The sequence below is a fragment of the Pangasianodon hypophthalmus genome, chromosome 22, assembly GCF_027358585.1.
Source record: "Pangasianodon hypophthalmus isolate fPanHyp1 chromosome 22, fPanHyp1.pri, whole genome shotgun sequence".
Lineage (NCBI taxonomy): Eukaryota > Metazoa > Chordata > Actinopteri > Siluriformes > Pangasiidae > Pangasianodon > Pangasianodon hypophthalmus.
This window is the reverse complement of record NC_069731.1, coordinates 18,950,476-18,976,028: the sequence shown is the minus strand read 5'-3', so window position 1 is coordinate 18,976,028 and position 25,553 is coordinate 18,950,476. Positions and strand designations below refer to the sequence as shown.

General features: G+C 40.5%; 1 protein-coding gene and 1 long non-coding RNA gene across 5 annotated transcripts in view; both read right to left on the bottom strand.

The window, feature by feature from the left end:
• The window catches only part of zfhx4 (zinc finger homeobox 4), a 77,765-nt gene extending 66,676 nt beyond the window's left edge, over positions 1-11,089 (bottom strand). For 2 of the 4 annotated variants that reach the window (XM_053228201.1, XM_034298300.2), the window contains exon 1: positions 7,152-7,286. The gene's annotated coding sequence lies outside the window, so the exon portion shown is untranslated. Of the gene's footprint in view, positions 1-1,148; positions 6,319-7,151; positions 7,287-10,720 lie in introns of those variants that run through there. The other 2 variants (XM_053228202.1, XM_053228203.1) reach the window with 2 other exon arrangements.
• Positions 11,090-17,469: 6,380 nt separating this feature from the next.
• Positions 17,470-20,351, bottom strand: LOC117595807 (uncharacterized). The gene is made up of 2 exons (XR_004576991.2): positions 18,021-20,351; positions 17,470-17,763 (listed from the first exon to the last, which is right to left on the bottom strand). It is a non-coding gene; the product is annotated as an uncharacterized LOC117595807 (long non-coding RNA).
• Positions 20,352-25,553: the final 5,202 nt, after the last annotated feature.

Here is a 25,553-nt window from a genome sequence, read left to right as displayed (position 1 = left end):
TTCCCCCTAATGGCTTTTTCATACATTTCCGAGCATCTTTGCCTGTTACGCTTCTGAACTTTCAATACTCTCAGTGATTATCCATCTTTACCACTGTCGCTGTGTGGATAATAACATAAGGGCAATGAAACTTTTCCTAAAAATCGAAACTAGACTCAAGAAAGATGCTTCATCATTCAGAACAATCCTCTCTGGCTCGGGTTTTTTGTTTTGTTTTGGTTTGGTTTTTTGCCTGGACTCTTTGACGCAAACTGCACCAACCGTTCATTTTCTCCACCGCTTTCCCCATCATTAGATCTGCTGACAAGGTGACCGACAGTGGCACCTCCAACACCTCCACTAAACAGTGTCCATCTTTAAAGCAAATAATTAGAGATGATTCCAGTGCAGATGCCAGACTGCTGCAGTGAGACAGGATATGAGAAGTCTAGCATTAAATAAATACTTCTGTGGAGACGGCAGCTGCTTCTTCTGACCTCAGGCCTAAAACACAAACAGCGGGCAGGGATCGTGTCTGGAAAGCTGCTTGTTTCTCCATAAACACATGCACACATACACACACATGTGGCATGGCCGTGCTAATATCCCCAGCTCATTGTCCTGAGCTAACTAACTGTCATGAATATTAATGAGGGCAGACTCTCACTTATTTGTTTACATAAGGCACGACTGGTCATCCATATTCAATTACGGTCTCATCTCTCTTCTCAGAGAGAATAATCAGCGTGCTATGCAGATTGGAGAAGAAGGTGCATGAACACATGTTTGAATATTTCACGTCTCTGGGAAATGCCATCTGCCCTGCAGGTCACTGATCTGAACTGCATCCCTTCAGACGAGGGCGAAGGGCTTTGAACTTATTTAGAGCATGACGATATCCATAAAACAAACAGTGACACGAATCTGTCGACAACAGCGAACAAGAGTGAACTGTCAGACTCTTGATTTAAAATTCCAGTGCTTCAGCGAACCTCTGATCGACGGTGGTAAGAATTTGATCATGAAACTGTCCCAGAATTTCACCTGAATTTTAAAATATCTATCTATAGATAATAAAGCAAGAAAATACATATATTTGTTTTTATGCTGCGATCCCATAATATAAGCTCGAGGCTCGAGTTTTAGGAAAATGACAATGATTTCCTCACCTCTTGCAGTTTCCACATGCTCCAAACACACACACACACACACACGTGTGCCAAGTAGCCCCTGAGCTGCTAGCATCCTCCGCTGTCAGGAGGCTTTGCTAATGAAAGAAAACCCCGCCATGCAGGCCATGCTTGGGTTGTCAACCCTGATTGGTCGAAGCAGGCCCGGCGCGCTCTCTGCCATGGCAGCGGGGAGGGCGGTGCTCTCCGATTAAACGAGTGCAGTATCTCTCTCTCTCTTTCCTGAACCTCACAGGATTTCATACACAGCTCTGGGCCAAATGATTAACATACAAGGTCCATCATGTTGATCTCTCCTCATAATTCCCTTTTCAACCGGAATAAAGGCATGAATGTTGCATGCACTATCCCCCCCCCCTTTTCTTTCTCTCTTTTTTTAATATCCTGTATGAGAGGCTTCATGCCAAGCGGGAGAAAGCATGAGAAGAAGAAAAAAAAATCCCCAGCTCCTAGACGAGACGTGGGGGCCGACAGAAAAAGTAATGCGATCCCTACTGGCCGAAGACCAAGAGCAACAAAAACATTTAGATAACCGTGTTCAATAATGAAAGTTTTCAGTGAGGACAGAAATTACATTTCCTCACGATAACAAGGCCTTCCCATAACAAGGCTCGCAAAAACGTCCGAAACGCCCGTGTCCTCATCACTCATGCGCACTCGCACGTCGGGGGCCATCGGTAATTCTATTAGCTTCCTCTTTTACGAAGGCAGAGGCGTTTTAACAGCATCCATGCTACAGGGGACAAAGAGAGGGAGGACTCTCCTGCACATACGGCATTCGACTGGCAACAAGTCAACATCTGGTAAAGCGTGTCAGTGCACTGGCTCGTCCAGTCAAGACATTAAAGCATGACCTGTCTCACTGAGAAGGGCCTCTTCAAAAATGCAGACTGAGTCCATCCTCCGTGGCGCGTTCCCCTTTTACAGGGCTGGGGTTAAACCGGGGGACATCACTACCCTTCACGATGAAGCCAAAGCGAACTTCCGTCTCTCTGCTGGAAATATTGATGCTGGGAGAAGAAGAAATTGCTTTGTGCTCACAGCAAATGGGCTTTTCTATTGTCACATCAAGCTTTCAGCTGATTTGATGCATTTAAGATTCACGTCAGCGTGATGTCATCATCAAATCAAATCCACACATTTATAAAACAGTCAAAATGGACTTTTATTTAAATATAGCACTTTTCTTTTTTTTGAATATAGAAAAATAATCACACATACATTCTCGTATTTTATCAATAAAAACACCTCAATGCGATTTAATGCCCTGCAATATTGAGTGCCTGGCCTTCCTATTGTGTCTAAACGCTGCTGCATAAAGCAGCCAGAGCCTCTATTTACTAGCGGAGAGAGGGGGCCATTACCATACATATTACTTCACGTAATGACAAAATCTGCAGGCATCTTGGGAGGCTCCTGGAATATGAAGCCGCGTGCTTGTTGTCTCGAGTCCTCGACAAACGCATCTTTAGGGAGAGCTGGCCCAGAAATAAAGAGAGAGGCAGGCAGCGTTTTCGCTCGGCTTTCATCTCAGTCACTCAGTCATCCATTCAGTGGGCCATTCAAAGCCACTGTGCATTATGCAAAAAAATGCTAATCCTTTTCCGATGCTTTCACACTTGTACAAACCCCCATTCCCCCCAGTGAAAAGCAATTATATCAGTTTACATTTCTGTCAAAAAACAGGATTAATGCAGGAGTACTAGCAATGCGGAGGGTATCCCCCCCATACTAGCTAACGGAAACTAGAGATTATTCGAGACGCCATCCTCTTTCCTCCACCTCGAAAAAAAAAAGTGGAGAGGCTCTAAGAATGTTATTTAATTAGCCAAAGGGAAAAGAAGAGAGTTTTAGTTGCTGTGGAAACTCTTCTCTGACCCGACCTTCTCTTTGCCAAGGCCTGAGCAGAATGAGATCCAGTCTGGTCTTTTAATCAGAAACAAATTATGGAAGAATGTTGCCAGGTTGGATGATCCCATCTGCAGTCTTGTTGTCTCTGCGCTCGTACATCAGGCGCCATGACAAACGAGACGAGGAAAGGAAGACCACCCCTTTTCCACCCACCCCCCAAGCTGAGATTTGCATATGCAAATTCCCGCACAAGGGAAGCGTGTATAAACAAGTGTCATTGTGAGGCGGATTACTCTGGGATGTGTATTTTTTCTTTTTAAAGGAGGGGTGACTGTATACGGGGCCATTAGTCAGCACAATTAACCCTGTCTCCGTAGAGACTAATGAAATTTTGCTATGGTATGACTTAAATTAGATAGCTGGTTATGCGTTTCCACAATCCAACTCCGAATCCATTATTTGCCCCAGGAACAATGAGGCGTTTGTGCTCGGCTGATCTGTGCCAGCTGAACAAACCCTCTGAGCTGACAATTTGCATATGTTAATATAATTAAGCGCTAATTACACGAAACTTGCACGCATTCACTCACACTTTCCGCAGGCGCTGCGGAGCTCGAACCTAATCCAAGCGTTTAACCCTTCAGACAGCCACTGAGCGAGGAAGAGGAAGGGATAGAGGGGGGCCACGGCCTCGTCCATAATGGCCTCGGGGCTGACACCAAACGGCCCCCGCTTAATACATTAAGCCAGCTCCTGACTTCTCAGCTTTCTCCAGAGGAGAGTGTTCTCTGCAGCCTCCTAACCGGACCAAATTCAATTGGGCCTGCAACAAAAGCCCCACAGTTCCTCCGCCAACAATGTGATAATTTTCTCAACGCTGTCCGTGGAATCATCAGGACCGCAGACACACAAACAGAGAGACAGCGGTGGTCTTTATTAAACATGCAGCGCAAGGCAAATCCACATCAAGCACAAACAAATCACTCACTCCTCGCGTTTCTTGACGAGCCAGCACTCAGTGATGACTGCCATGCTTTTTTCCCCTTAAAATTAAAAATAAGTCATGTTTGATGTTCGATTTGACAGGTATAACTTAAACATGTCTCACACGCACTGACAAACATTTCCTTAGCAAAACAGACAAGGAAAAGATCCTCATAACATCACACCCAGATGTGAGACGATGTGCAGATTTTGAGATGGTAAAGGAATCTTTAAGGAAATCAAACAGCCGTGGTCAGATTAAAAGGGTCTTTGTCCTCATCTGTCTGGATTTCTTTTAGCAGGCTAAATTAAGCGAGTCTCTTCAAAAGGTGTAAGATGAGCCAAATGGGAGGGAAAAAAATGTTCTATCGCATCTGAAATTCATGCAGCTGTGCAGAATGTAGTCCAGATGGTGCAGGAGGAATGGAGAAAAAACAAACACCTGATGACGGACAGCGAAAGCTTAGAGGATCACGATAACGCTGGGGTTAAAGAAAACAGAAATAAACCTTTCAGCTGCTCCACTGTACAGGACAGAGCGTAATGAATTTCCACAGACGCAAATGTAATAACACACCATTTTTGTGTTTTCGGAGCCTGAGGTTTCAAACCATTGCTAAATGCTTAATATCATGCTAAAGCACAACCTGTATTTTTGCTGAGTGCTTCTTAAAGGGCCTTTTAAGGAAAATATACACTACACACATTTCCCGAAGGAGGAAAAAAAATCTGTAGGGAATGGACATCTTTTGTTTATTCATGGAGCTTTCCGAAATATGTGCATACATTACTTCTGTGTGTGTGTGTGTGTGTGTGTGTGTGTGTGCGTATGTGTAAAGCTCCTGCTTAATTATAAGAGCAATGTTTTAGCGTTCGACCAGATCTACGGTCATCGCTGAGCTTCTAAGCCAAGCCGAGTGTGTTAATGTCACTAGACAGAGGCTGTCGAGCCCTGTGCACTGCCATGGGATTTTCAGTGTTGAACAGGCTTGTAGCAACCGTCGCTGCTGTGGGGGATTTTAAATCATCCGGCCTCTTCCATTAGACTCGAGACTTATTGAGGTGGAAACCATAAAATATGAGGAAGGGAAATTTAATCCTTGAAATATTGATTTGCACATTAATATGGTATAGGCAGAGGGCAATCTGGCTTCATGGAAATGATACATTTTCAACCCTGAGCCAATTGTACCTCAGAAACACGTCTGAATATCAGGAGTCATTACAGGCCAGGCTTGGACAGCTCTACAGATTTAATCTGAAATGCTCTACGAGCTCCTTGTCTAACAAATATGCAGATTTTCAAATGACAAAACAGCAATCGGAGCAAATCCATGGGCTACATTAGTGCCACACGTAGCCTAAATTTGTGTCAAGCAAGCACTTGGAATAACGACTAGCATTTTAGCGAATATGAACATCTTCTCTGACTAACATTTTGCATATGCGTTATGAAGGTTTATGAAAATACAATCTGATGTGACTGGATTTACATAATTAGCTCTTTGGAAGCTGAATGTTGTTGCTACATCACTGTAGGTTGAGCCAATAACACATAAAGCATTGCAAGAAAAAAATCTTAAAATAATACTGTAACCTGAGAGATGAAGAAAAACAAAAAAGAAAAAAAGCTTGCAGGATAAAAACTAACACAGAGCTTTATTTAGTCATTACAATAAAAGATGCAGAAATATATATAAATAATGCTATAATAAATAATAATTTATTATTATTTATTATTATTAATAAAGTAATAATAATCATCATCATAATAATAATAATACAAACAAGAACATTTGTAAATATATCCAAAGCGATCCAGAATTACAACCAGATCTAAAGATACGCAGAAAACATGGAGGGTTTATATGCAGAATAAAAAGATGTCGCTTAACGCAGGTAAAGAAATGGTTTAAAAAGTGCAAAATAAAAATCGAAATAAATAAAGTTAAAGATTACATCCGTGCAGTCCATAAAGCTTGAGCATTTTTGATAATGTAGAGAGCGCAAAACACACACACACACACACACACACACACACACACACTGAAACGCAGCCTGACTCCCGGCTCTCTGCCGGTTTTTATCCTGCGCTCTCTTGATCGATCCCGGCGTGTCACCGTCACCCCGTTTCCAATCGGAGCCGAGAACCTCAAACTGGCCCGCAAGCAACGGCGCGCGCGCGCACACACACACACACACACACACACTCTGACTCCATCCTTGGCTCTCTAAGCCCGGTCTCGTAAAGCACAGCCACTGAAAACTTGACGCTGAGGACAATAACGCAGTAACGGTAAGGCGGAAAACAACGAGATGCCTGCACGGAACAACAGGATGGAACTGAAAACAGAAAGAGAAATGGTAGCCTACCATAAAAACACGGAAGCGGCGCTGATCTACACGCGTGTGTGTGTGTGTGAGAGAGAGAGAGACAGAGGGAGAGAGAGAAACAGAAAGAAACATCGCGCTCCGTTTTGGGGCTGGGATTTCTCCGAATTCTTGGTTTTCCTTACACTCGCGTTTTTCTCTTTATTATTATTTTGTGTGTGTGTGTGTGTGTGTGAGTGTGTGTGTGTGATTGTCTCTGTCTTTTCTACATGGCACGGAAACGGCAGGTATAAACAATGACATGGAACTACATTTTTAGGACGCAGAAACACACCGGGAACGATTTGGAGTGTGCAAAGCGGTCCGGAGTGCTGGTCTCAGGCTCCTGGTCTAAGGCTTTGGTTCTCCCACATGGTGCAGCTCTGCGTTACTGAAGAAGCGACAGGGTTAGATCACACATGTGGCGAAAACACAAAAGCGCACTGTTTGTGCGTCCTGCACTAGTTAGCCTACAGACAGAGAAGGTCAACGCGGATCTGAATGTGAACATGTAGATACGATTTTGAACACAAGCGCGTATTTCAAGCTAAAATAAAAAGTTCCGTAGTGTCACTCGAGGCTACAGGATATCTGCTCCGTGACAGCTCTGAAACAAGGCAACTGGTTCAGCCTACACACGCAATGTTCAACCACTGAATATCGCTATACTTACAAAAAAAAAGAAAAGAAAAGAAAAAGAAGAAGAAGAAGAAAAATACCCTGTCTGACCTGAATCTTACACCAACTACTCCATGAAAGTTGGGGAAAAAAACTTACTCGTCCCCCCCGCAGCTTCCTCCGCTCCTTCTCGCGAAATGTTCTGCCTTTTCGAAGAAAATCACATCCAAGGAGAGCGAAAGTTGGTAACAAAAAAGGAGAAAAACTCAATAATCCTCCAAGTATCTTGGAAAAAAAAAAATTAAAAATGATAAAAAAAAAAATATGTGTACCCAGCCGTAAATAAGGACCGGCTGAGAAAAAGAGAGAGAAAGATAGATAGACAGAGAGATAGAGAGATAGATAGAGGGAGAGAGGAAGAGAGAGAGAGAGAGAGAGAGAGAGAGCGAGTCGATCCTCTGGGTCCGCTCGGTAAAAGCCGCGCCGACGGCCGCCTCGCGCTTTCGGTTGTGTGGCGACAGAGAGGGGGTTCTCAGGGAAAAAAGGAGGGTCGGAAATGAAAATCCGATATGTCTTTATTCGGCTAATTATTACGGTTTAAGCCCTGCTTTTTTTTAAAAGGAAAAAAATGGCTGATTAAGTTGAGTGCGCATGTCTGTGTGTGTCTATTCCCGATATGCACTCTGGTAATGAGAGAGAGAAAGAGAGAGAGGGAGAGGGAGGGAGGGAGAGAGAGAGGGAGAGAGAGAGAGAGAGAGGGAGGCGTAATTAGTGAGGTGATCAACAGTCTCCGCATTGCAAACGACGCGCTGGTGCAACTTGGTGAAGGAGATTCAGACTATCGCGATACCTACGTCCGGTCTAAAGGGGGGGCCATGGAGATGGTGGAGGGCAAACACCAGCAGCAATCTGATGAACATCCTCTACAACAATAAGAGCACTTTTAGAAGTCATTACTACTTTAAAAAAAAAAAAGGTGACGTTATTATAGAGGGGAAAAATCATCATACAAGCCGAGGCGGATTGCTCGACACATGCGCGTTTTAAACAAGCAAAATAGCTCGAGCTCTCAAATAAATGCTCCAGATAATCAGTAACATTCTGCACTTTCAGATATTTCAGATGTTGCACCGATCAAATACTCATGAGCACAACAACAACAACAGCAACGACAACAACAACAAAACACATCTCGATGTTAATGTCGTGTGTGTGAGAGAGAAGGGCAGAAATGATGCAGAACAACAATGCAGAAGATAATTATATAAATACAATCAGGCCTGATGCTTTATTAGACTGCAGTTTAATTTTTTTGTGTCTAAATAATGTTTTGGGGGGAAAATGAGTAGGTGAGATCTGATCTGAGTCAGTTCTATTTTAAAAATAATTAGACATTGTGAGTTAAATATTGTGATGCAAGATCAAGTATGCTCATATTTTAATACAGCTGAAAATAAAATGAGAGTGTATTTAATTTCTAATGTTCTGCAGCTGAAAATAGTGCAGCAAAGCAGATCAATGACATAAAATACAATTCCTTTTTATTGTTACCTTTCTGTTTATGTTACATAAACAAGGCTACAGGCTTGATACTTAATCCATAAATGCTAATACTGAAAGGATCAATAACTCAAGCAAGTTTCATGGCAAACTTCACACATGCAGCTTTGCACAAAACAAAACAAAAACGGGCCTCCAAAAATAAGCTACAGCCAAAAAAAAAAGAAAGAAAGAAAAGAAAAAGAAAGAAAGAAAAAGTGAGCTCTGTATTCACATCCTTAAAGTTTTAGATCACGCCAAGACTCATGACTCGGGTTCTCTGTCTACTTTTGGTCTCCAAATGCTGAAGAAAGCAGAGAGAGATCGGCTCTGCTTTGTGGGGGGAAAAATCGAAGGCGGTTTGAGTTGAGCTCGGGATCTCATGGTCAGGAGAAGCGATGAGGTCGGTGATAAGGATGCTGTGAGCTGTGCTGGAAAGGCGCGTGCCCTCGGACCGCCATGTCTGGACTTTACGGGTCTTTCGGTCAGCGGAGGCGTGAACTCTTTTGGCCCCCAGATCCACGGATTTTTTTTTTTACACACCCTGGGGGGCAACCGAGCCGACCATAGCCTACACACCGGCACGACGGGCAGCGGGAGACTCATGAACACACGGGGAGCTTGACTTTTATTTTATTTTATTTTTACCTTCATGAACTACAAACGCAAAACCGCGACGATGCAAAGGTCATTTCGCAGGTTTGCATTTCCGCGGAGGACTTTCAAACTTAGCGATTTTTAAAGGACTCACTTCTTTTGCATGTAATTTACATTGCATCGCTGCATGTTTTTGACGGATGATGCTGTGCACGTGGCTGGTGTTTACACCCTTCCAGGCATTTTTAATTCGCTTTCTCACAAATGTTTTTCTTTTCACGATGAAATGGAGAAAGTAAGTTGAATTTAAAAGGCTGATAGCTCTCATATGCACTTCCAAATCCAAGCCTCCACCTTTCCCGACTTTCCCTGCTGCTACACTGCTCTAATTCTCGAAGCTGCTTTTAAACAAACATTGTGTTAACGTAATGCTTCATTTTTATTTATCATCATGATCTCGAATCTTAAATTAATAAGTTAATATCTGTTCAGTGCATGTGCGGTAGCTTGTCCTGTTTTAAAGACTGAAGAAAATCCATGTTTGACTTAAAGCAGTGAAACTGGATGATGTGTGTCGTGACAGCGCTTAATTATTAGTAAAGATGTATAATTGTAATAGCATTTCCTATAATTAGAAGAAAAACTGAATGTCTAAATAATCTCAGTACTTTTTATTTTTTCTCATTATGTTTAAGCAGCATTTAGCGCTGAATAGTATTGTGAGCATGCTTACTGTTATGACTGTTAAGCAGACATGATAAAGCGGAGCTCTGATTTGTTTCTTCATTACACACGAGCAGCGTGTATTTTCTTACATGACGGTTCAGTCGGGTTCTGGGAGTAAAGTTTCTGGGTGGGTTCTAAGTGCCTGGCGCCCTCTGGGGTGGGAGAGGTCACGTTTGGACACTTTCTGACCCTCTGTACTACAGAAACAGTCCGAAACAAAAACAGTAGACCAACAAAGCACTAAAGTCAGCAGCTAAAAAAAAAAAAAAAAAAAAAAAGCCCAGCACACAAGCAAAGCCTCGGAGAGTTATCCTTAAAGACTAGTGGGAAAAGAGGTTTGGGAACAATATTTCTCTTTTAAATTAAAAAGAATATACTAATTGCAAATACATACATAAATATATATATAAAATAAAGATCTAATATTTCCTAAACACAAAACTCTTTGAATGAATTAAGAATAAAATTCATTTCACAGATGAACACGATATCTTTAATAAGTAAACAACATCGATTTGTTTACCTGCAATAAATAAATCCTACATTTAAAAAAAAAAAAAAAAAATCCAAGTTCAAGATTTCAAAACAACAAAATCAGCGTGTCAAATCGCTCCGATAACAAAGTGTCCCATGAAGCAATCTTCACATTTCTTTCATAAAATCTGAGCAAAAATGACCACCATCAGTGCAATCTTCTCCAAAAACGCGTGCGTAAAACCACAAAACCACATCGGGTACTTACACAACAACAACAACAACAACAACAACAACAGAAACAAAAGATGCAAATATTATTTTTTTCACTTTATATAAAGCGTAAAGTGCATCCCCAGCAGAATGAGAATAAAAGCTGAAAGCAGGGCTACCTGTGGTGGAGGAGGAGATGCCGCTCTCCTGGCTCTCCGTGGCTCCGCTTACGGCAGCATATGGAAACTCTTTAGAAAAATGCCTACATTTGGCACATTGTCATTGCAAAGAGAGGAGCGGCGCGATGCCGTTACAGCAGAAAAAAGGGCCGATAAGTTGAGGGGGGTGATCGGGCTCTGCCTCCCTCCCCTGCCGACTTATCCAACTTTAATTTAATACGCCACAATCATCCTGAGATTGCGCGTAATTCGAGCGTGTTTTAATGAGCAGGAAGGACGCACACGGTGTTTGTTTTTGTTTTTTTCACTACTGTACAAGACAATAACACATGTTCAGGTGAATTCTACTTTCTGTGCCTTCATAGTAATATTTTATTCATTTAAATATATTACAACATTTCTACTCTGTGCGTGCTTCCAGGAAATATACACACTAAATACTGAGAAAGCCACACACACACACACACACACACACACACTCACACTCACACACAAGGCCAATCCGTGATGCAGCTGTAAAAATCGAGAGTCACAAATGCTTGTTTGTAAAACAGTGGACCTGAAATCGATGTATCGGGACGTTTGGATCGATGATATAAGCGGAAATCGATGTGTGACACCGGGCGGCGCGTGCACCAGAAACGCCGCAATAATGAGACGGAGCGGGATAAAGGGAAAGCAAAAAAAAAAAAAAAAGAAGAAAAAAAGAAAAGCAGATCAACACACAGAACGATTAAGTTACATTCATTTCCGAGGAGAAGCATGTAAAAGGAGAGCATGATCTCTAGTGACACGATGATTGCAAACAGTCCGATCTAAAGAGAAACGTGACTCGATCTCTGTATCTGCTGCGCATTTGCACAGTCTAATGGACACACATCAGACATGTCTTCATTCATGTTAATGATATGCACGGATATGCAAATTAATCAGTGATCACTCAGAATGGACGCTCGTTCAGTGGGCAGTGTTTAAAATGAATCATCGATACATGACATATATATATATATATATATATATATATGATGGTACACCTGGTGGGATTCAGCGCGCACGAGCTCACAGGTGACCACGGTGATCGATAAGAGTGAGCGCGCAGGATTTAGCGCGACAGAAAAAAAAGAAATAAAAGGTCGGAAAGTGAGCCCAGTTTTGTCCAGTGTCCAGCACTAAACAGCACTCACATGAGCGCGCCTCCGCCCATTCGGACTCCCTCCATCCCCCTGTGCCCTCCCTACACTTGGCCCTTGCTCCCTTGGCCCTTGATGCCTCTTTAATAGACAAAGGTGTCTCCTATAGGGCTGAATATGGCTGTCTGGGATTCTCCATGTAGCCTGGTGGCATTTAGTAAGGCAGAGATGCTTTGCTTTATTACCGCGAGTCTGTATGAAAGGAGCATGAAGCTGGGCTGCACCTGCACTCTTTGTTCCGCGGATAACAATAACACTCACGGCTTGGGGGCCATATTCCACTTCTGATCATTTATCACACAAAGAAACGTCAGTCATTAATTTCTTACATTAAATATGATCCCATTGTCTTTATTATTATTATTATTATTATTATTATTATTATTATTATTATAGCTGTAGTACTAGCACTACTAAATCTGGAAACTTCGGGATTTCATATTATCACTAGTGTTGATTTTTAGACCCACTGAAGTGGTTAGAACCTTTAACTAGTACCTTAGTACCTTTACCTAGCACTAGTGATACTAGTTAATTCTGATATAAAAAAAAAATCCTGATCTTCCAGGAACAATTATTCATATTCATATTATTATTCATATTATTATTATGTAGATAAAATTATGTAAACATTATTTAAATCAAATAAATGGAAATAAACAAATAATTCACTTAAATGAGCATATTATTATTAGCAGTATTATTATTCATTATTATTACTATTATGTAAATTACATTAAGTAAACTTTACATATAATTTAAATTAAATACATTATTATTATTATTATTATTATTATTATTATTATTATTATGTAAATTACACTGTTTATGTAACTATTATTCAGCATATATAATTAAAAATAAACATATTTCATATTCATATTATTATTATAATATACCAGTATCACATGATTTCAACCAGGACCCTTCCCAGTGACTTAATCATGTAAATAATCAATAATCAGCTGCTCCATCATGCGCTGTTTGGTGGCTGCGTGCTGTTCACTGTGTGTCCTGTATATGAGCAGTGATGGTGATGTGTCTCTCCCCCGTGACAGGCCCGGCTGCTTTATAACCCCATGAGAAATCCCAAGGATAGAAGAGAACACGCTAAAATAGAAGCTCAAAAACTGGACCAACGGATTCACACACACACACACACGCACAGGAGACTGTAGTACTGACTGAGAAATGTGCACGAGCACTGTGTTTTCTCTAATGCACTATAGAGCTGAGGAGAATTCATGCTTTTGAAATGTTATTGAATTATTGGTCTCTTTGTGTTACAAAAAAAAATCACATTTCCACATACTCTTCCACTTGAAATGAGGGTTTAAGGCAGCTGCATGTTTCATGTCTGCCTCTTTGGGGGCTTTTCCCTCTAATTCTGTAATGCACTTGCTCACATTTAATACTAAATTCATTCGTAAATAATCACACAGTCAGCACTGGAGAGGCGAGAGTTCAACAGCAGCATGCAGGAAGTAGATAAAATGATTCTTCATGGGATTCTTTAAGGGTTTGTCTTTACTTGCCACTGTTTATGATAGATAAACACTCTGTTATAGGGTTCTACATAGTACCTTTAAGGATCTCCTCACGGGAACAACCAAAAGGATACAGGAAGTAGGGAGTGTGTTTATATTAGTCATGTAAGTCTCGAATATTCTTACATCAAATATGAATCTTGATTCCACTGGATCACAGATGTATTCTTAATTGCACCACATTTTCTTGTTTTAAAACAATGTAAGCAATACACACACACACACACACACACACACACACATTTCTAGCACTAATATTAAGGTGTTTCTGTAATATTATAAGCTGCATTGCTTATTGTTATAAGCTATACTGCTATGTTGCTATGTGTTTTACATGAATGTTTTATGATTATATATTAAATGATAATTATATAGTAATACTATCCTGCCATGTATATAATTTTACAGTTTATTAATATTAAAACAACTTAATAAAAACATGAGATAAAGATAAAATGTTATAGAATGCATTCGTGCGTGTGTGTCTGTGTGTGTGTGGATTATGCATGTATGCTGGACGTGTGTGTGTCTGTGTGTGTGTGGGTGGATTATGCATGTATGCTGGACGTGTGTGTGTCTGTGTGTTTAACTTTCAGTAGGTCTATGTACAGAATTGTACAATTTGCATTAAAAAAAGAATAAGATACCAATTACTGGAAATAATTAATGAATCAATTTAGCATTTTAGATGTTTTTTTTTAAATGGCTGCCTATACAAACAGCTTTATTTTACGGTTACACAGCATCCAAATTAAATGCATATTTAAATTTTTCCGAGTCGAAAAACAAAACGTCGAAATGCATTACACATGAACGCTTATAATGGTGATGTGTTCTGAAAGCCATATCTCTGGCTATGCGACAAAGAACTCTTTGACCGCAATTTCACATATTCAAACAGAAAAGGTAAAATATATTCACAATATACAACAATGCAGTCTGAGAATCCAAAGTGATGATTCAGTATAACCTGGAAGCTGAGATTCGTGTAAAAAAAAAAAAAAAAAAAAAAGATGACAGAAATCGCAGACTATCGGATGTGATTTCATTTTGTGGCTGTAACTATGTAAGACATCGCAAAGCCATGGAAGACCGAGGCCTATAACAGACATGTGTAGCGTAGCCAAAGCTCTCAGCGGTGTATGTGTTTGTTTCTTTCACAGCTCAGCTCTCTGATGGGTGGTTAGTGTAACATGGTTGACTCTAAGTGTGCTCATGCACAGCCACTGGGCTGGAGCCTCCGAACCCTATGGAGAAAGCAGCTCCAGCTTTTTTTCCACGTTTGAAATGCACCCAGGGGCCAAATAGCTGAGAACAGCCCCGTAGTGCCTCAGCTAAAAAAAAAAAAAAGAAAAAATCTGGAGACTGTTTGCACAGATATTTCAACAGTGCCAGCATTGAGGACATTTGGAGAAGAAGCAGGGGGAAAAAAGAGAGCAGGAGAAGGAAATCAGGGAAATCAGGAAATCAAATCTGCGTGGTTCAGAGGTGCACACCGAGGTGCAAAAGGATGACTGAGGATTGGTTAAGAAGAGATGGAGGATTGTCGTGCGTAAGGTAAGCGCCCGCTTTGTTTGAAGCCTGACAGCCTTCGCTAGCAAGCACTATTTCAGCGCTCTGATTCGGCCAAAACGCGTACTACGGCTCGCGTGATTTGGGTTCATTTAGGCTTCATTTTCTGCTTTATGTCTTTTTTATTTTTCAGATTTTGTTCTGTTGCTGCATCCTGGCATGCATTTATGTTTGAGAATGCATACAGCAAGGAACAAAATACACAAGACATGGATCGATAGGACGGATCTGCAGGACATGCTGAGTGTTCTGTATCATCTGGTTTTTTTTTGGTTTGCATGCATCCTGGCTGCACTTTCTCCACATGCATACATGCACACATGACACCAGGGTTGAGTCAGCCTGTGAGAGCTGAGATTATTGGATGATGAGGAGAAATCTGTCTCTCTCTCTCTTTTCTCTCTCTCTCTCCCTCTTCACTGTAGAAAGCTTTCAGCTTAAATCACCACCGTTCTCCAGCCACTGCAGAGCATCTCCCAAACTTTAATAGGAAGACAGTTAATAATCCTGCTTCTCCTTCTTCTTCTTCTTTTTTTTCCTCCCCACACCCCTGCCTGCTATCCGTCTGGCCTGTCAGGACCACGCTGAATCAAAAGCAAAAGTGCTCTTCACAGATGACTGATTAGAAACGCAAAATCACAGAATCCATCTTCATGGTCACTTTTATTATAGTCATTTTTAAACTGACAGCAACCTGCTCGTGGAACAGATTGCATTTCTGATGCAGGGAGGAGGGAAAGCTTATTGTGTGAACCTAGTGTGCCTAGTCAAAAAGAAAAAAAAGAAGAAGAAAAAAATACACTTTACAATTTCTGGATCACACCTGGTCAGAATTATACACTTCTCAAGCTTCATAGAAATGAGGCAAGCAAGTAAAGTGTTTGAGAGATAAGTAATGAAATAAACCAAACATGACAAATTAAAACAGCATTATTATTATTATTATTATTATTATTATTATTAACAGGAGTAGTAGTAGTAGTAGTAGTATTATTAACCATGTGTCTCGATCAAAATGGATGCTTTCCTACCAATCTTTCCCTGACTTCAAAAAAAAAAAAGGAAAGAAAGAAACCGCTTTGTCCTTTTATGGATGAACAGCATCATTCCCTAAATTAAAACAATCAAGCGGTAATCACGCAGCCGGCTCTAAGCTCAGAGACGGCCTGTTCTGTGTGCGTGACATAAACGAGTGGTAGCGCTCCTCTGGCATGACTCAGTCGTAGGCTAATCCTAATTGACGTCGGTCTACAAATCAGCAGAGGTTACATGTGTCTGAGGTTATACTCATGTTTGGAACAAAAGAAAAGTGGGTCATATAAAACAAGGAGATTTTTTTTTCTTCCTTTGTCTCTCAGAAAATCTGGAGAGCAGACAGCCTGCCGTATTTAATGTCCTCAAAAACATCAGATTGAATCACGCTGTCTAAATATTATGGCTCAAATATGATATGAAAAGATGAAGGGTTGTGTCTAAGGGGAGGGAATTATTCTGCTTAACCAATGTCATGTTTGCTTGTTTTCTGGCAAATTTTCTTTTATTTATTTATATGGAATGTTTTGATGCATGAGAGTTTTAATTTTATATCCGGTATGCATATGCTTTGTTTTATGTCATTTCTTAAACAAACGTGCACTCATCTCATGTTCTCACCTGTGAGCTCTTTTCTGGGAGAAGCTCTTTTAGATGATGACCAAAAATAACCAGTAGGAATGCAGGATATGGGAAAAATACCATATTATTACTATATTGTTACACACTGCAACTTAATTTAAAATAAAAAATATAAAAGAATGAATTTTATTGATTGAATGATTGATTGATTATTTTTATGATGCCCATGAAAATATGCACAAATGCTCAGTATGCTCATTTGAATATTTAATGCATCTACGATATCGGTATTGTAAAGTCTAGTATTGCGATACTGATTATAAAATGATATATCGTTCAGCTCTAATGTAATACAATATCACAGCAGGGGTAAAAATGTGTGTAAAGTCTATTTAGACTGGAGGACATTTGGGGCAAAGCAGAAAAAAAAAATCTGTCAGTGACGTTGCTGTGAAGCTGCAGACAGGTGTGCTCTGGGCAAACACACACACACACACACACACACACACACAGAGAGAGAGAGAGAGAGAGAGAGAGTGAGTGAGAGAGAGTGAGTGAGCTGAGACCAGGCTGACCGGATGGCTTTTTTTTTTTGATAGCGCAAGTAAACGCAAACCAAAAGGAATGTCTATAAAACTCAAAATCCCATGCTCACACACACGAAATAAAGTCAAAGGTACACACACAAAGGATACACTCATGGCCAGGCGTAAAAATAAAAACACACATCCGTGTTGAGGCAAACATCACTCAAACTCAAACATGACTCAAACACATGTTATCCAAAAAAAAAGGAAAAAAAAAATGACAGACACACAACGGCAAAAACCTTCCAATCTCCCACAGGAGCCTCGGCTTTTTTATTAGGTGTATGAGATAACACACGGACACGACTACAGGAAACAGTAACGGGAGGGAATCCGGCCTCAGATATGTCCACAAAAAAGAGTAGTAAAAAAAATGGAGGCAGTGTTTTATTACGTTGCGAAGTTCACTGATGACAAGGACTAACTGCCATGAAATTCCCCAAAGAAGATGAAACATCCTGGGATCGCAGAGCTGCAGGAGGGAAGCGCCGGGAAAGGCGGATAAATCCGAAAGAAGCACCCAGCAACGCTCGCTGAGAGGCAAAACCAAGACAAACAGCACATCAAACCTTCGTCTGTAAAGCCTTCTTTTTATCCCACTGGCATTAAACCCCAGACCCACACGTGCACTCACACACACACACACACACACACACACACACATACATACATACACACAAAAAGGAAGGGAAAGGGCACATACACACATGAACACACCCCCAGCAAAGACACACACATACACAAAAACAGTATCAAAACAGTACTGAGGAAACAGTGTCTCCTACCGCACCTGCGTTTCTGTGTTCACTTCCTCTCCACCGGCGGTTATTCGTTACTCTTGTGCGTTACAGTAGATCACTCAAATCCCACACGGACACAAGGATTCGTGAATACAGTGATAAAATTGGCGAGGTCGAGGGTTTCAGGTGGGCTTTGTCACCACCAGTGACACCAGACGCAAAAAGCAGGCCAGAACGGTTAACTTTCAGCAAGTCTCTGATTCCTGGGGTTCAACATCCTGGCTCCCCCTTCCACCTCCACCACCTCCACCTCCACATCCACCTCCACCTCTACCTCCACCACCTCCGAGCTCTTTAAAAGAGGGAAAAAAAGAGAAAGAAGTGAGGCAAGGATAGAAGAGGGTAGAGGAAGCAGCATGGGTCATGTAAAATGCATAAGCTGCATTTAAAAATAATTTAATTCTGGAGCTGAAGCAGCTCATCTCCTGCCACCAAGGATCCGGGTGAGGGGCTTTTTTCCCCCATGAATGCACCTTTTGTGACAGGCCACATTTCAGCTCAGGGAAAGCAAAAAAAAGAGAGAGAGAAACTTGTTGTTTATGAGCGCTAAAGCAAATATTTTTTCAACTGGAGGGAGTGTAGCGGCGCTCATCACGCGGGCCTCGGAGCTTGTTTATGTGTGCGTTGTGCGGGTCGGCTCTCATTATCTGTGTCATTCAGGATGATTTTATATCTACCAACAACAGAGGTGTCCTGTACTGCGCGTGTGTGTGTAAGGTGCACTACACAGGTTCCTCAACAGCTCCTCGAATGACAGGCTGAAATAAACCAAAATTCTTCAATTAACCACAGTTGAATAAATGAAATAAACACAACTCTGTCAATTCACCATCAAACACCATGCTTCCTAGCAGTGGATTATGAATCCATATGGGTCTGAAGCATATGTTTCCTATAGTGCGCATACGCAGGATAATTATGTTACACTTCTGACCTTTGGTGTAGAAAAAAAAAGTCCTTGAACTGTGAGGCAAAGGATAAACCCAAGATGCCACATTCTGTACGTTAGACCTTGAAACAATCCGGCGAAAGGCTTTTTTTCCTGCTTCTCATTTTCACTTCATATACCCAATATAAGAAGGTTCTTTGTTGCCTGCTTCCTGATTGATCCTAATCAAAACCATTCGGTGCGATGATTTTTTTTTTTTTGGTGCTAACAGATCAGTGCTGTTATACAAACACGCATCAAAACATGATGGATATATCAAGCAGTGAACGAAAAATGAGGAACGCACCCACGAGTTGCGTTTTTCACGAGATTTGAACCGAGGATAATGTTCTCTTTAGAACGCCAGTGGGCGTGTAAATTGTGCATATAAAGCCGTTTGGAAGCGATTCCTCTGGACAGCCTGCAAGGACAGGACGACTACCTGCTGCCGGGAAGGAGATAATCGATAGCAGGAAATCGAGGTGTGCGCGAGGCTCGTGAGCAGTTTAGCACTGATAAAAGTGGCCGGTGTCAATATTTGGATATAAGAGGCGAGCGGGATGATAGAGGAAAGAGGAGTGCGTGTGCTGCTCTGTGTTCAAACAGCCACTCGGAATGAATGCAGAAAGGCCAAAGCCCACACACACACACACACACACACACACACACTCACACACATTATTTACTGCTGGTAATGCCAAACTTGAGCAAAATCAATGTAGCCAAGCTGAGATTTAACAGGAGGAGTAACTCTAGCATGACTCTCTCTCTCTCTCTGTCTCTCTCGCTCTTTCTGTCTCTGTCTCTCTCTCGTTCTCTCTCTCAGGCCACTATCTTGATAAATGTAAAGCCTTCAGTTTGTTTTTGGAATTTTAGTCCTTCTCTTGATGTAAATAAGACAAAAAATGCAGCTTGTCCTATTACGGAGAAACCGTAAAGCGCAAGTCCTTCCGTAAATGTTAGATAAACATCTCCTCACAAATCCAGAATTCACCAATGATGTGGTATAACATAAACTATAATACAATAAACCATCTGAGATCGTTGCGTGTGTGGTGTGTATGGAATCTGCGTGTCAGCTCCTGAATGGAGGTCAGACACACACTCCTCTTGGACACGTGTCATAAACGCACCTGTCCTACCTGACCGTCCCCTGGCTGAAGGGGTCACGTGGTTGACATGCTGTCTGTGTGTATAAAAGAATGTTGGTCAGGACTGTGTGAGGGGCCGAGAAATGGTCGAGGGACACGTTGAGCTCCACACACACACAAACACACACAAACACACACACACACACACACATGGATATGTATGCAGCATATACACAGCTCTCATCTCTCTCTCTCTTTCTCCCTCTGTATGTGTGTGTGTGTGTGTGTGTGTGTATGTGTGTGTACAATCAAGACTGAAACTCACACCCCATATTGTCCACAATGGTCAAAATAATTATATAATATAGAAATATGCATTTATTAAATATTATAATATGTATTTAATAATATCTAAGCTGTTATACATGCTTTAATGCGTATATACACTTTGTTACAGGGTCAATTTGTAAAGTTGGGGACAGAATGAAAGGCAATAGCGTTCATTTCTTGCTGCGTCAATCATCATTACACACAAGTTGATGTTGGGACTTTAAAATATTACATTAACTACATTTATACGCAGCCTAATAATCCATTAATAATCTGATTGATAGCTCAATGGCAGTAAAAAAAGTTAATGTTTACAGCTGAATTGGAAGACAGTAAAGCAGGAACTGAAGTTAAACATTTTAAAAATTTTGGCTTACATTGAAGTGTGAATGAGTGTGTGAACGTGTGTGTGGTGCCCTGTAATGGACCGGCATCCCATCAAGGATGTACTTCCTGGGAATGACTCTGGATCCACCATGGTCCTGACCAAATACTAAAGATGAATGAATGAACAATATAGTTGGATTGTGATGGACATTCTACTAAAAGTTTAATATGTCAAAGCACAATGTTGCGCAATTTTTTATTTTTTTTTTGTCTGTCTGTTTAATAAGGGTATTTGGAAGGTGTTTTCCCAACACTGACACTGTCACACATAAGTGAGCTGATTAATAACGCAACGAACAGGTTACACACTGACAAATCTAACATGCTTCTCATTATGATCACATTTTCACTAAACTGCCGTAATTTAGTTCATATTATATGCAATATGCACGGAAATGGAGAGGAAGTGATGTTTAGTGTACAGGTAAACAGAATCAGTAATGAGAATAAATTAAAAGGTAAAAATCTTGGAAATCAGAGCAATTGCATGTGGTCAAGAGCTTCTATCATGTTTTTAATATTTACTATTGCTCAGGTTAGAGGTTAGAGGTTAGTGTTTTGAGGCAACGAGCAGCAAAACCACTTTTCCATGTGTACATGGTTTAAAGAAAGTCTAATCATAGAACCAAATTAAACAATACACATTCACAATAATTACTGTTGACTCTGAAAATGCTCAAAATTACAAAGTTCAAATCGCATCCATTGTCGCCGTTGTCATTACACTGGCATCATGAATCACTCTTATAACACACATTTATTAGAGATTCATCTCTCAAGCATTAATACAAGCCTCACATCAGAGTGTCACATGCATTTTCCATCCTTTTCCTCAACCATGAGTAATTTAGGTTGCATTCAAAATGGCCAGAGCTTCTCTCTTCTCTCACACATCCATTACCTCCCTAAGATCCCTAGAAAATATTTCAATTGGATTGCAATGGCCTTTTAGGCCTCTTTGATCCACCCCTCTCATTTTAAGACTTCCATTGTCCGGGATTCACTATCCGGTGCGATAGCAGGCCTACCCAAGGCAAAGCTCCTTAACCAGCTTTTCATCTGATTCATTATTATTAAAAATTCTGGGATGCACCCATAATACACAGGCCATGTGGTTTACAGATATATACATATATTTAGATTTAAAAGTACATACGGAGAGAGCGAAATCCATTTAAAAGCAAATAAAAAAGTTCTCAAGGTGCCAATAATTTTGCTGCATATGGATTTATGCATGTGGCAGCGCTAATAAAAGATTAAACAGTATGACAGAGAGTTTTCTGCATAGTGTATGACCTATACAATTATTTTTCGTGGCAGAACAAAAGAAGTGATGACGTGTTTCATCTCCTCCCCAATATAAATGAACAAATTGCCCACTTTTCTCTCAACTCCATCAAGAACAGCGCTGTTCTTTGAAGTAGCGTGTGTATGTTACCACACCACATGTTCAACACTTCATTACACAACTGCAGATGCATTAAAAAGCACCATACTTATATATCCTTACATAATAATAATAATAATAATAATAATAATAATAATAATAAAGAATCCCAAAGTGGTTTACACAAAAGATTAAAAATTAAACAAAGATTAAGGATAAATGGTAAAGCGAGGGTTCCTAAACAAGGTTAATGAGAGAAACTCAAAATGTCCTCTTTTGTTTTATTCATTTATTGTACAAATGTTGTACAAATATTATGAATATTGCTCTAACTCCAAAGACGTATTTGGTGTGCTTCTACTTTAAATGTTACTGTGTACATGCTATTTTAGTCTATTTACTCCAATTTAGTCCCTATTCTGACACTCTGCACTAGTGTAATAATTTCTCAAATTTCTGTGGAACAACAGGAGCCAAGAAAACAAACATGAAAAACTTGTCGAATATTAATTTAACCATCTTAAATTATAAATCCGGAGTAAAAAAAAATGGGATGGTTGGGGCTTGGGGTTGGAAAAAATGTCCATTTGGGGTCATTTGCCCAAAAAGTTTGGCAGTACAACAATAAATAACAACACGAATAAAACAATCTACACGTATTAACTAAAAATTCTATTTATTTCCTACAGTCACAAAAATGTTTATATATTAACAGGAAAATAACTATATACAAGTAGGTCTTTATAGAACCTGTGTTCTAACATCATCTGGAGTTATAGCAGCGATATAAGAAAACCATCCCTCATGCTGATCTGCGATTGACCTCTATCTATCCATCCATCCATCCATCCATCCATCCATCCATCTATCTGCATGTGGAAATGATACACATTACAGGACCTTGGTGTGTTTACTTGCTTTTAAAACAAATGCATGCACTTCAATTAATTGCTCGACTTTTAGCTGAAGTGCTATTATATCAGACTGTATGAGCTAGGCCTTTGACATTTCCTGCAAGTAAAAAAAACAATAAAAAATAATAATAAAGAAAGAAAGAAGCACACACAACAATATATTGGTTCACGCAAAGAGCCCTCCTTCTAATTACATCCAGCTTTGATTGGCTGTAAAATCGCAATGGATTTCTGGATTTCTGGATTTCTCAGACTACACCCAGGCTTATTATTTTTTTATGATTACTCTGAGAGAAAGTTTCTGAAGAAAAAAAAAACAGACAAACAACAAGCAGACAGGAAAATGGAGGGGATGACGGAGAAAAAAAGGGAGGGGTGTGTGTGTGTGTGTGTGTGTGTGTGTGCGTGCATCAATTGTCCATCCTGAGAATGACATGCTTTGTAGCACCTCTGTCACATCTCATGGAGTACAATGGACAGCAGGATCTCTGGCATGATTGGCTCTGCGACGTCCCCGGAGACGGCGCTCGCTTTGGCATCTCCGCCCGGACTTTATGAATTAGTTACCAGCTTTGTCCTTTTTCTCATTGCATGGCAGATGAAACTCATACCTGCTAAGACAGGAGAGCACACAGAGGCGAATTGGCTCAGCTCCAGTGTTCCCATGGAAAAAAAATTTTTAAAAAAGGCAAATGAAAGAAAAAGTTTCACTTGCCTTCACAAATGAAAGGCAGCTGTATACCGGTGTTAGTTTTTTTTTAAAATTGGCTAGATGAAGGGCAGGTGGTGTGTGTGTATATGTATATGTGTATTGGGAGCTCTAATTTTTTTTTCCTTTTGTGACCATGTTTGCTCACGACCTAAAAGCTAAAACCTAAAGCACGTCTGTGAGGTGGGGGAGAGCCAAACAGCAGTTTTTAGTGTTTGGGCCTGAATGTTAAACTTATATTTAATGTATGACATTTCACACAAATCATCCCGGCCAAAGACATGACCCCGGGGTATTTCTGCAGATTGCTTTTTCAGTACCTCAGCAACTGTGGAATTATTCTTCCTGGAGAAAGCCTTTGAGCTCGCCGAGGTGATCAACTCAGACGGCTGCGGCCATCCCGATCTGGAACGGCTCTGAGAAAGTGATATCGTGATCGCAGAGCCATGCTAAATTGAAAACATCTTTTTTTGCGACTGGAGGCTGTATAAAATAGCTGTATATTTTATATATATGGCATGACAGCATATTGGCTGGCTGGACAATTATACCGTTGTGTCTCATGTTTTTTCAATCACCATCATTTCCATGTGTGCTTTATTTTAAATCTGCTATTAGCACAGAGGAGTATTAGAAAAAGGGGCAAAAACTCACCTCATTCACCTAAGGCCATAATTGACCATGGTACACTCTCAAAACAGATATGTTAATAACTCTAACACAGAGTATTATCATATGTAACACAGGCAGCGTAATGAGAAATGCAAAAATGTCTTAAACTATAGTATAATATCTTATTATCTTAAATTATCTTGTTTAGATGATTAATCACACAAAATGTGTTAATTACAGAAGCTTAAATGATTTTTTTTTCATGTTCATGGCTGCATATTTAATTTTTGAGCTTCATCACTATAATAACAGAGTTCTTTTAGTAAAAATGACATCATTCGAAACCCTCTCAAACATAAATATGCATTAAACTCTCTAAAGGAGTCAATCGCATTAAATCCACAGGGTCGCATCTCTCCGTTGAGACGGCACGATCCTGAGTCTGCTTTTCTCTTCTCTCTCTAATTAAGCAATTATATTTGAGTTAGCACAATTAAAATTGAATGAAGAAAAAGAAACAAGTGAAAAAAAAGATGAAAACACACTGTGTACTAATTGCGTACACTCCCCCCTACAACTGTAGTCAACGGAATAATTAGCTGTTCCCCCTCAGGGCGAGGTAAAAAACCTGCTTTTAATTGGAACCCAGTGGGGAATTTTACTTCAATTAAATTAAATCTTTCAGCAACAATGAAAATATAATATGTTTGCCTTTCTGCTGAGTTTATTTACTTCCAATCTGCTGTGCTCTTTCAGTCTCTCTACAAATGTTCTGCATGATAACTGTCCCTAAAGCCAGCTTTTTATTTATTTATTTATTTTAAGCCATGAGCTTTTTGGATAATAGACATGACTGTAACAAAGGAATCACATCGAATTGGGGGCAGATGCCCTTTTCCCCAATTTGTGCGAGAGAGACCTTTGGGGTTCTTGGATGGCCAATTAGCCTGCGTTCTGACAGTCTTTTTTTCCGACTGTTATTAAAAGCAGGTTCTGCCGGGCCGCGCGAGAGAGCGAGTGAGTGGATCGGTGGGCCATCGCGACTCTTATTTGCTCTGTATGGAAGATCTCCTCCTGGTCTGTGCCTGGTCCTCTCCCCTCCTGTTTTAACCTGTGCACCTCCTTCAGACTCGGAGGAATTCGTCCCCCTGTCCGCCTCTGTTTG